The following is a 13,301-nucleotide window of genomic DNA, read 5'->3' on the forward strand; positions in this document are numbered from 1 at the left end:
AAAAGAAAAAAGAAACGAAAAAGAAAAAATATAAAGAGAAAAGAAAAAGAAATGAAAAAGAAAAAAAGAGAAAAATAAAAGAAGAAGAAATAGAAAAGAAAAAAGAGGAAAAAGAAAAAGAAAAGAGGAGAAAAAGAAAGGAAAGAGAAAAAGAAAAAGAAAAGAAAAGAAAAGAAAAAGCAAAGAATTTCCCAAAGGAAAGAAAAAGCAAAGAAAAGAAAAAGGAAGGAAAAAAATATAAAAACAAAAACAAAAAGAACAAGAAAAGACAAAGAAACAAAAAAGAAAAGATGAAGAAAAAGAATAAGAACAGAAAATGTAAGGAAAAAGAAAAGGAAAATGAAACGAAAGACGAAAGGATATAAATAGAACGTGACAGAAAATTAAAAAAAGCAGGACATAATGAGAAGAAGAATGGAACAGACGACAAACGCGTTAGAAAAGCAAAAAAAGACGAAAATCGAGACCGAAAACCCGAAAGAGTAAGTCGACACGGGACAGGAAATAAAAAATGAACTAGCAAAAAAGAGGAGAAATACGTCTGAAATCGAGCAGAACGGAATGGAAGCAAAACACAAAACAAAACGGAAAAGACCAATCAGGATTAAGAAAAAGGGTTAAAGCGGGACAGGTAAAAGGAACAGAGGAAGGGGAAATAACCAACTAAAAGAGAAAAAACGAGATAGGAAAAGAGGAAAAATAAGTCCGAACACAAGGAGAAAAGAAGACAAAACAAAAAAAAAACGAAAAAGAACAGGCGAATGGTGAAAAGCGGGACAGAAAAAGTACAAAAAAGCAACATAGGAAGAGAAAACAATGGACTAAAGACAAAAAAAAAACGGGAAAGAAAAAGAGAGAAAACGAGACAAAAATAGGGATACGGAATCCAAAACGGAAAAAAATAGCGAAAGAGAAAAATAGCAAACCGATGGAGAAACCAAATTCTACGATTTCTCCATTTTTCTAAGTCAAAATAATTTTTTAAAAAGTGAAAAAATGGAGGAACAGGAAAAGTGAAAAATGGCACGGAAAAATGGAACTATTATTTTCGTGAGAAAATGTTTTGTGGGTGGTGGCCTAATATTGCTCTCTCGCAGTACTATTTAGGCACTCACATTTCTAGTGTAAGGAAAACATCGTTTCTCGTATTGCTCGGAGTTTTACTTAGTTGAATTTTTACTTAGTTATTACGTGAATCACGACTAATTGGAACAGTTATAGTACAACACAATCCCCGAATAAATAAAAACCATTTCACTGCGGATCGTTTCGAGTTGCATAATGAAGTCACAGAAACGAAATGCAAGCATGCTTAACAATGACGGGTGACGTCGGCGTACCAAACTGGTCGAAAATGACATGTAACGGTACAGTGTGCTGCTGCCTGTCGTTCGTCTCATGCATCTTCCTCTGGCAAAGTAGTCATAAGATATGCGTCTGCAGATGCTTTTTCCTTCCGACACTTTCGTGTCATTCTTCCTGAAGTGAAAAGATGTTGCACTGTGTTGCTGGTTGTAACAGGCAAAAATCTTCCAGCCGAGCGAGCGAGGGACTCGCGCTGATTGTGATTCGCAGCTTGATTGACATAGCCCGATTTTGGTTGAATGGCACGGATGGAATTTACGGATCATTAAAGCGGGGAAATTTTCAGGCACTCAGTTCTCTAGTTGAGCTGAAATTTATGATAATTGATGGCAGACAAACCAGTGGAGTGTAAAATAAATGTCACAATATGCTGCTCGGCTGCGATTTTGCGGTCGGCCGCATGAGGTCAATCTTAATTGCTGGTACGTTGATTGAGTTGCAAACCAACCACTTGAGAGAAGTTGGCTTGAAGAAGTTGAAGTTGGCTGTGGGTTTATCTCAAATCGCTACTATAGTAAGTAGATTCTCGAATAACAATACCGGTAAATCAATCCATAAATCCTCAATCCGCAACATTCTGGATTGCTAGTATAAAGTAAAACTTCTCGAAAGCATCTTGGGAGAAGTACCACTCGTGGAACTATGAAAACGTATGTCCGGTTGATGGTTACTGAATGCTTTTTTCCCACGGTCGTAGCTACAATTCTTCTATCTATAACTGTGTTTCGACAGAAAGGCAAACTTGAGAATTCGCTGACTACGGTCGCCACCACCACCGGATGCTTCAGCCGGTCCCTGCAGCCAGCCGGTCCCTGCAGCCAGCCGGACGCACCCAATCACAAAGTTCCTTTCAAACGGATGACTATATTTTCCCCTTTTTACGCTCGATATGGCATAAATGATCTACGAAATCGATGTCGGCCATTAAGCTTGCAAGGATCGAGTGATTTCGTTCGGAAAAGTCTATTCTTATGTTACCCACTCACTCTACTATGTTCGGCGGCCCAACTAGGCATACTAGTGTTTTCGTCTTTCGTCGAGCACAAACCGAACCCGAAAGCCATTCTTCATTCTGCACTTGACAAGCGCTTGTTGAGCTGTAACAGCTTCGAAACTGAAAAGGTAGCTTTTAACCGAAAACATTCTGCCATTATCAAGTGCTTCAGAGCATAAGTGTTGGGGCTAACGTATCTCTCTCTCTTTTTAGATGGATGAATCATTTATATTTTCCATTTTAGAGATGTTACCTACCAATTATATTGTTGGCAAAACTCAACTATAGGCAGAGTTTTGCCAACAATATAATTGGTAGATGAATTAAGATAAGTTTATTTTAGTATTTTCTAGAGAAATGTACTTTGGCTAATGCAAACTTGGAATATGCTCAATTGTCTCACTTGCTGATCAGTTTTACGTACTAGTAGTGGAATCAGAAACCAGCATTTTGAAAAACTCATCGCATGCATGCATGCATGCATGCATGGTAGCTGTCAGATTGTTATCACGTTAAATTTATTAGATTAACTATGACGGGCGACGTCAGCGAACCGAAATCGTCGAAAATGATATACGTAACAGTGTGCTTGCCTTGCCTGCGCTTGGCATCTGATCTGATCGGCATCTACAACTTTTTATAGAGTAAGAGTAGTCATAAGATATGCGCCTGCAAAAGCTTCCTCCTCCTTCCGAATCTTCTGCGGCTTTCGCTGCAGCATTCTTCCTGGTGCAAAACGATGCTGCAGCAGCATATTGCTGGCTGGGTTTGGCAAAAAAAACGCAAGCTGAGCAAGGGATTCGCACTGATTGTGACTTGGTGGAACTTGATTGACATGGTTTGATTTCGGTTGAACGGCACGGATGGAATTTATGGCTTTCACATTCAAATCTGGTTCACTGAAATGGTAAATTGTGGCGAAGGTTTATCAACCGTCTTGACATTGTCAACTGCAAATTTCCACTTGCACAGTAAGTCGGCAGGAAAAATGTGAAGAACTTAACTACATCCAGGCATGCGCTATGCGGAGGTGGTGGTTTTCAATAAAATCTTTGGCAGAAGCCACCAGATAAAAGACGATACGTGTTTCTGAACCATTTTATTGTGATTTCCGTTAGTAAAATATATTATAATTATGTTCTATATTACAGCACGGAATGTGAAGAACTACTGTGGCATAACTAAATTATTGGCTGCCAAATTATTTGCAATAGTTGTTAGCATTGCTATTATGAGTACCACTAGGAACTACATTGCTTCTAATGCTAGCCGATATTTTGGGCTTGAGAGCTTCACAACGCCCACGGTTATACCATATGGCTGGTATACTACAGGGTAGCATTCTTGGTCCACTTCTTTCATTATACTTTTCCATGACGCAGCTCATGCCATAGTCAATGGCTGTCGACTTGTTTACGCCGATGCCTTCAAAATCTACTTGACGATTCGTAGTTTGGAGGATTGTTATCGTCTGCAGTCTTTATTAGATAAATTTACTACATGGTATAAACTATATTCCTTAAATACTTACCTTACTAAATGTGAAGTAATTACTTTTCACCGAATTCAAACGCCTATTCTCTTCGAGTATGCTATTAATAGACAAACGTTAAACAAACTTCGCTGTGGCGCCTATTGACCCACTCGGATACTTCCGGAATAAGTCGGTGTGTCCACCGGCCCTTTGTGGAATCAGACCATGCCCGCTGCCATATGATCATCGAGGCCGATCTTGTAGTACTCCGTATGCCACTAGTTCCACGTTGGTTGAAGCACTCTTCGTCCTCACTGATGATGATGCCAATAGGAATCATACCCGCTAAGACGCAGATTGCGTCATGTGAAACTGTGCAATACGTACTCGCCACTTTCAAGCACATGAGACGATAGGTACTTTAAAGCTTACCTAGGTAGCTTTTAGTCCCTAACGCCGATAACCACACCGGCCCGCCATACCTAAGGATGGACTGGACCATATTGGCTAATAGCCTTCGCTTGCTGCGATATACGGCAGAGCTATTAGACATCAAACGACACAATGCCGAAATAGCTGTGGAAGCCCTCTTGGAAGCATAGTCGACGTGGCTCTCGAACTTGACCTTATCGTCGACCATGACTCCCAGGTGTTTTAAGGACCGCGTTGACGAAATAGTGCAGTCCCCGACACTGATCTTTGCTTGCTGCACCGACTTGCGGTTGTTCACCACGATAACCTGCGTTTTGTGACGCGCTATTTCCAGTTTCCTGGAGCGCATCCAATCTTTAACAATCCTTATAGAGTGGGCAGCCGTCAACTCGACCTCTCCGATAGATTTACCGTAGACTTCCAAGGTGATGTCGTCCGCATTTTAACTTCAACACCTCGTCATACATGACGTTCCATAACACCGGGCCCAATATGGAACTTTGCGGAACCCCTGCGGTGATTGAAAAGCACTTCTGGACCTCCTCCGTGTTGTGGCATAGCACACGATTCTGGAAATAATTTTCCAGAATCCTGTATAGCGACACCGGCACTTGGACGTTCCGAAGCGAGTTGGCTATGGAGTCCCAGCTAGCGCTATCAAACGCATTTCTCACGTCGAGCGTGACAAGTGCGCAATAGCGGATACCCGTCCTCTTACGCTGGATTGCCACCTCGGCTGTCCTAGTAACAGACAAGACGGCATCCACCGTAGATTTGCCTTTACGGAAGCCGAATTGGTTCCTTGACAGACCATTTGTACCTTCCGTGTACTGTACGAGTCTGTTAAGGATAACCCTCTCCAGTACCTTGCCCGCAGTATCGAGCAGACAGATCGGCCAATATGACGAGGGGATACCCGGAGGTTTTCCCGGCTTCGGCAATAGGAGCAAGTTCTGTCGCTTCCATCTTTTCGGGAAGTGGCCATCTTCCAGGCATCTACTCATTACTGCCCCGAATAATTCGGGAGCCTCCAAAATAGCCACTTTAATGACCAAATTCGGGATTCCGTGTGGTCCTGGTGCCTGCTCATCTTTAGGAATTTAGCGATCTCAATGAGTTCCTCGTTCGTAACCGTCGCTTCTTCTCCGACCTCTGAACCGCCGTCGCCTACGTTATTTTTGATGTTCGGCATGGATGCCGACCATCCTACGCTATGGTCTGAGATACTGGAACGTCGGCCGTGGGACGACTCTGTGGCCCGAGGCTAGGGCCTTGGCCCGTGGCGAGGAAAGAGGCCCTCGATGATCCGCTCCAGCATCTCTGGCGATCGCTCTGCGGGCGCCATTACGCCATTGGTCTTTGCCATTATGATTCTTTAGGCATCACCCCACGGGTTCGCATTTGCACTAGCGCATAAACTTTCGAAGCAGGCTCGTTTAGCAAGCTTTTATCCCATTCTTAAGCGCTTTGCGTGTAGTAACAGGTGCTACTCGACATTCAGCCCTGCCTTCGTCAGAACGAGCTCTTTGCATAGTTCTCCTCGCGTGAAAGTACGCTCCGCGGAGTTCCGCAATTTGATCTGTCCGCCAGTAAGCCGGTGACCTACTATACCTAGGTCGGCATTTCCTAGGCATGGTAGCGTCACACGACAGTACCTCAACCAAATGATCTGCGTTCGGATCAGGCATACCGCGATCACCGCACTCACTTCGGATCGCTTCCACAAATACTTCTGGATCGAAGTATGATGTCTTCCATCTATGGGTGGTTGGAGTGAAATCCGTATGCGTATAAACGTGTGGCGGATCTTGATGGCTTGACGATTTTTCAACCAAGTACGCGATTGTACTCCAAGTTAGGAGCGGCTGACGACAGCGTCTGAACCGCAGCGAGCGGTTGAATTGCGAAATGTGGAAGATATGTCTCGGCACTACAGCTAAGATGGCAGGTGGCTTAGTAAGGTAACCTAAACTCATTTTTACTACGAGTAATCAAGTAAATTTAACTCAGAACATCCGGCACTGACAAAGGTGTCGAAATAAAGACATTGTAGAAAGTTTTCCGTAGTCCGATTTTTGCGTGACTCGAACTAAAAATAGTTTTATTTGTGTTTATATCAACAAAATAATTAACTTTACTTACAATAAGTTTCTTCTTTTACGACGAATATAACCTCACTTCGATATCGACTTTAGCCAACAATATACCGCTAATTATTGAATTGTAGATATAGAAAATATTGCTTCTTTAATTATTAGAATAAAAGGTTACCGTTTTAATTGATAATCCTTCAAATTGGTAGTCTTTTAAACCAAGAAGACGATTTCTCAAAAATCCGCGTTGCGCTAATGCTATGGAATGGAAATATAAACTGGCTCTTCTTATGCAGTATACAAAGTGGTAAACTACCTATCTCCTGGATAAAGCGTCAGCAGTGACAGGTGTAATTGTGCTTTATTAGTCACAAGAAACTATTTCAATAACTAAAAATATTATTTTCACGAATTTAATAATGTCTGCGATCCACTAGCCTTACAATATCATTTTCATCTCTTCTTCTGGGCTATATCAACCTTAACACTCACTCACAGGCGTTATCAGTTGAGAACATGATCAAGTCACCTGTGGTGTAACATCTCTCAATCGTGGATAACAGGGGGCTAGCATGGTACGTGCGCATGACATGACAGACATGGAATAGATGTTGAAGATTAAAGGTCGTTTCATCATAAACGTGCCACTGTTCACACGAAGGTGGACCCGACGATGAGAAGGAAGCGTTTAATGCGCAATAGGAGGCAACGTATGTCATTGGGAGCCGAAGCCGACCGACGTCCTTTGGGCAGCAGTGTAACAATCACTTATAACAGCAGACAATAACACCAGTCGTGAGATTCGGAGGCGTGTTTTCAGCGAAAGTCTTCCTTACTATGAGCTTCACAAGCAACTGCGGATGAAAAGACTAAGCCCCCATACAAAGTGTACCCTGTACAAGACGCTCATTAGACCGGCAGTTCTCTACAAGAATGAAACATAGACAATGCTCAGAGTTTTTATAGTACAGAAGAATGGACCATGGAGGCGGAAGATGAACCATGAACTCGCACAACTCTATGGTGAACATAGTATTCTAAAGGTGGCTAAAGCTTGGCGGATACGATGGGCAGGGCATGTTGCTAGCATTCTAGTATTATAGCATGGTCAACTATTCTTGTAAAAATTGTATTTTCTTGAAATCCTTTAGGAACAAGATGACCAGGGGCGCAGCGAGCAAGATGGTTACACCAGATGGAGCGAGATCTGACAGAGAATACACGGTGTCCAAGGAATTGCAGACCGGTAACCCACACATAGCCTGATTGAAGAAATTTTGTTCATCAGGCTATGTCTTAGGACGGCATCACAGAACAGAAGTGGAAGTAAAAATCCAAACACGTACATGCTACCTTCTACAGATACTAGCGAACCTGGCGGTAGCGAGTCACTTTTTTCCACGAAAACACACAAACGCATACGAATGCACACGAAAGCATGTGAAAGCTGCTATGCGATTGGCAGCGAGCGTTCTGCTTATATTGCTGATTCGCCTCTATAGGAAAACCTTCCCAAAGAAAAATTAAAACAAAAAAACTCGGTCACAAGTTTTGATCGCCGAATGGTTCTGACTTCCACTTCTGTTCTGTGACGGCATGCCAATTAAATAAAGTATAAGTGCGCTCCAAACTATCGACGACGTATACTGCGGGACAAAGCCGCCCTCCTTGGGCAAGCATTCGACAATTAGATAACCCGCGAGCTGCCGAAAATTACGCGCGGCTACTGGATGAAGCTCTGCCTTGCTTTGTGTTTCTAGGTACTTCAACCCTCGAAGACGGATGGAGCGGAATAAGTTCGACCGTCAATGAGGCCGCAAACACGGTGCTAGGTGATCAAATCTCGAGTGCACGAAATGACTGGTTTGACGGGGAATGCCGACAAACGATGAAGAAAAAAAAGAGTGCGGAATCACTATCTAAGCATTCCCTTGAAATAGAATTTGACCAAGTATCGACGAAGGTGGTATGAGTTGACCACTATCCCGAAGAGGAAATAGAGTCAGAAGGTGAACAGAGATCGTGAAAAGCTGGAATAATTATTCCGAACTAATGTAACGCGTAAGTTCCATAAGAACCAATCTCGTCAAGGATACACACCGAAGCCTCATATGTGTAGGAACTAGAGATTAGGAAGGAAACCTGGTCATGAACGAGCGCGAAGTGGTCGAAAGGTGAAAGCAGTTCTAAATGGGAATACAACAGTAGGATTTGGAACGGAAATTAAGCGAGGAGTGTCTACAATCAGTAACAGCGGGCCGCCTTCCGATCTTTAAGAAGTCCGACGAGAAATCGGTCAGTTGCAGCTAGGGCTGTCTAACCGGTGGTACCGGTAGTACCGAAACCGGTAATACCGGCCAATTTTTGGATACCGAAATACCGGTTTTGGCAAGGCAAAAAACCGGTATTTCCGGTATTTTCTAATATCTTAGTTTTTTCAAACTCCTTATTCGAAGAAGAACTAAGTTTGATGGAAGATTGTAAAACTCATAGAAAAACAACTTGGTGTTAATGCTGACGACATTCTGCGACTACTAACAATGAAGAAGGTGAAATTGTACGTCAAATAATTATAGCTCTTGAACCCGCTTAAGGCACAGTAGAGCATCTTTGCCGTAAAAAAGTTTCATAGTAGCCAGACGTTGCGTTTCAATTTATTTTTGAACAACTTGATATTTAAAGGCCACCAAATTATTCGAAGTTCGCAAATAACGAATTTAGGCAACAAGATCAGGGCCCAGTAACGTCACTTATAAGTGATTTTTCAAATCACTACTCAACAATGAAGTAATGAAGCTTTAGTTTCGACTGAAGCAACGCCGCTCCGTTTTAAAACTGGCTTCAATCAGCCTCAATAAAACGGTTTTCACTTCATAATGTCGACCGATTTTAAAGTTTCGTTTGTCAAATCAAATGTCTATCAAATATTCAGTAGAAGGCTAGCAACTTTGAATGCAATTGAATTGAATTTAAGTAACATTTCCGACAATTTAGTGCATATTATAATTAATCTACTCAACATCGACAAATCGTGCCTGACTGTCAATCGTAGTCATTTGAAATAGTCACTAACTTCAGCTGAAGCTTGCTTAAAACGTTCTGTTCATCAAATGAAACAAATCGCTTCATGTATAAAGCGAAGGTAAGAGAAAGTCAGCTTCATTTATTTGTTTCGAGGATGCCGAGCCTCAGTCAGAATACATGAATATTTCCGCTTTTCAGGCATTCTTGCCATTAAAGGATCTGCCAGGAAAGAATTTGGAATATTTTTCAAGTATTTCGAGTGATACATTGATCAAACAAGCAGATAAAATTTCCAAGCTCTGCGAATAGTGGGATTGATAATAGAGAAGAGAAGATATCTGTGAACGATGATGAAGAGGATGACGCTATGCAAGGGTTCTGCTCTGAGCATGCAGGAAAATTCGTGAAGAGACAATAGGAGTCCGGGGCATTTAATATGCTAGAAGCTACATTACCGGGACATTTAAAAATAGTTAAAAGCGGGTTTCACTACTATAAATTTAAATAAATGAAAGAAAAATTCCTGATGCGCTTAGAGCCTTTTGTCAGACTTCGATGAAAGCAGACATTTTCGTTGGAAGCGCTGGGCGCTGGCTGGCAATAAAATCTAGTAAGGGAAATAAATCACTAAGCGTATTATATCTGCTTAAATTCTACTTTGCTAAGGAACAATATTGAAACTAAAGATTGAAAATAGAGACATTTACTGAAAAACATCGACATTTCTATTGATTCCGAATAATCTGCCAATACCGGTTTTTTACCGGTACTACCGGTATTTTCTACGCCAATACCGAAATACCGGTTTTCACCAAAAGCACTCAATACCGACAGCCCTAGTTGCAGCATAATAGTGCCGTCGGGAAACCGACTTCATTTTCAGTGTTTTCCTCAGTAGATGCTTATTTAATATTTTTTTGAAACGGTGGTTCTACAATTGATGAAGGGACGGTAGGGGAAAGAAATGAAAATTTTTTGGTGAAGGAAAGGGAAGAGCGGAAAGGTGAGGAGAGGAGGGGGGGGGGGATATTGGTAGCTACGCTTAACAAGTAGTCGTTTTGACTCCTACCTTTTGTTCAATGCTGGAAGGTGCATGAGTCGAACCAAGCTATAATCAGAGTTTCTAACCGGATTCGAATCAATAACACCCGCCAGGGCATGTGGTTCGCTGGTACTTGTACCTTTGAACCATAGAGGCGCTGGACAAAAGGAGACTGCAAAACTCACTTATCAAGATAGCGACGCGTCTGGTTGGGTTTTAGACACAAATTGTGCCTCTTCCTCCGTCTATTGTAGATAACCACCGACCGAGTAGTTTTAATCTAACTTGTTTTTACAGCGAATGGGTTCACTAACTTGTTAAAGTGTTCGTAAAATGTCCAACACTTGTGTTATTTCAGAAGACTGCACTTCAGAAGACTTGAACCGGCACGCACGGGTATTCTGGCCAGAGATCTGCAGAAGGTAAGGTAACGCTCGAGCTTGCAGCCATTTAGGAAGCGCCATGGCCAAAAAGGGGAGAACGGCTATTCCGGGCAGCAGATCCTATTGCGGACACGATCCTTTTGCGGATAAGCTGTCGTCCTACGTCAAAAAAGAATTTTTAATATTATGATGGAGACACATGGTGGGAAATGAATACTCCTGACAAGAATTTCTATTTATTTTCTCGGGTTGTGTTTTGTTTACAAAGATCAGAAGTTATAAAGTTTGCTCCTAAACAAAATAAAGAAATTATTGTTTAGTTTCCAAAACGTGGGCTTAGTTGCATAATTTTTTCATCCTTGGTCGGTCGGAACGTTATAAAATTAGTACCTATTTAAATAAGCAGAAAGGTCCATAGTATCCAGATCAGAAATAAAAAAAATGTATTAATCGTTTTCAAAATTCTACCAGTTTCCATCTTTGAGAGGACGTAAGTTAAGCTATAGATTTTCGAAGTTACGCATGTATTGTTGCTTACGTCCCTTGCGTTTTACCACTTGATTGGATATAATGACCCTCAACGCCGGAGGAAACAAACAAAGGACAGAAATGCGTAGGAGACAAATCTGAAATCAATTCAATCAGTGCGCTATCGAACCATCGGCAACATTTCACCGAGTAAATTTTGGCATATTTCATTTTCTAACGACGACCCAACAAGCGTTCGGTTGGAAAAATAGCAGGCCCAACGACTGGCAGTCGAATCTACATTGGCCTAGCCATCTCGGAAGAGGTACAACGTAGTGCCGGCTCAGTAGATGGTAGCGACAGAGCGCGGGGCAAGGGTATCAATTTGATTGAGCATATCATGGTATGTCATTTCCTCTTCCCATTGCCATTGCCAGCAAGCCAACCAGCCAACAGCAGTGGTATTGACAACCGCCGCGTCCTGGCAATCGCCGACTGTCTGGCTGCCTGCCTGCCGAATAAACGACATTTCAAAGCGGCCCTCGACTGTAACAGCAAAGTTTTCCGGCAAACTGATGGTTTCCGTATTTACTATATTGAATTGCATTGATTGGTTTGGTGGCCGTTGGGGAAAAGCGAAGGGGACTGGCGGTTTCAATTTTCATCTCGCATTTTCGGTACAAATCAACTTTTAGGGGTTTGCAGAAGTGAAAAATCCTCATGTAACTCCTCCGGATATGTTTGCGCAGCCATTGAATGGGATTATCAACGGAAAGCAATTTTGCTATAAAATGTGGGAAAGGCAAATGGTTCGAGTCTCGATTCCCAGGCGATCCTCAGCGAAGGTGCTGCAAGGCAAGGGTAAAAACTAATTTTTTCATGTACCGGAATTAGACTTTTCAATTTCCTTTATGAATGCTGACAGCTCATCTCTTGCTTGCCGCACGTGAGTATGGTTTTTTCCGCCGGAATATTTGCTAATACAGCGTCTTTTCGGGCATTTGTTGGTAAAAAACATTTTTTTTGCATAAATTAACATAGAAACGTTGTTGGAACTGTCCAAAATAGAAACATTTCTTTCGATCAAAAACGGTTCACGGTTTCGACATCTGTCAATTAAAATTTTGCATTGCGGCTTTTTTGCTGCAGATAATAACAATAAAATAAATTGTGTTTCATTTTTTCCGCATTATTGCACCCGTTATTTTGCTGGCTGATATTCACAATGAAGATGTCAAAATGAGATGTCAGATCACTTTCAACACCAACCGCGAGGGCGCACATAATGCTAGGAGCATTTTTTCTACAATTTTATTTTGGTTCATATTTTCTGTCGTTTGCATCAGACCGTTTGTCATGTTGGTTGATGGAAGTGATGGTTTTGTACTTATCTAACACTGTTATTTTTCTGGCGGCAAATAAATTCGACACTCTGTAGTTTGAAGTACCTTCAAACTCGAAACTGACAATCAGATTACAGACCAGACCGTTCGGAATCTGTCGATTTGATTCGTTTTATAAAAGCCGGGGTCTCGGGGAGCAATTGTATCAGCTGTCGTTAGCAATGACTGTTTTGATTTGAGACTTTCCAAATAGGTAATGGTTATATAACTAGAGCAATTGAAAAGATGGCGATTGGATTGATTGAATTAATTGTCTCGTCGTATCGTAGAGGTATAGGACAGGACTTTGAGCTGTGAGTGCCCGCAAGAAATAATGCCGGTTCGACCGTGAGGAAGTTTCGCCTGCGGGCATTTCTTTGGATGTGGTCAAGCAGAAACTAGCAATCAACTGACCAGTCTAAGCATGGCTGTTGAATTGCTTTTTATTGGACAAGCACCGATAAATAATAAAAGAAATTAGCGGTTGTTGTGTTTGTCTTGCACATGGGAAGTTTTAGTAATCATTGCTATTGTTCAATACTCCACTTGTCTGTGGAATATTATGAGTGTGTGGAAGGTTAGATGTGTTTAGTATTAAGAATTACTAATGCAGATGATCTGAGACCTGGTCAGGTCTCAGATTT

General features: G+C 41.8%; 1 protein-coding gene across 2 annotated transcripts in view; it reads right to left on the bottom strand.

Annotated features, from left to right (window-relative positions):
• The window catches only part of LOC128743484 (uncharacterized), a 222,260-nt gene that overhangs the window by 149,919 nt on the left and 59,040 nt on the right, over positions 1–13,301 (bottom strand). Inside the window, exon 1 of one of the 2 annotated variants that reach the window (XM_053840077.1) lies at positions 10,739–10,965. The exons of the other annotated variant lie outside the window; for it this stretch is intronic. The gene's annotated coding sequence lies outside the window, so the exon portion shown is untranslated. Of the gene's footprint in view, positions 1–10,738; positions 10,966–13,301 lie in introns of those variants that run through there. 2 annotated transcript variants of the gene reach the window in all.

Source organism: Sabethes cyaneus, chromosome 3, assembly GCF_943734655.1.
Source record: "Sabethes cyaneus chromosome 3, idSabCyanKW18_F2, whole genome shotgun sequence".
In the NCBI taxonomy this organism is placed as follows: domain Eukaryota; kingdom Metazoa; phylum Arthropoda; class Insecta; order Diptera; family Culicidae; genus Sabethes; species Sabethes cyaneus.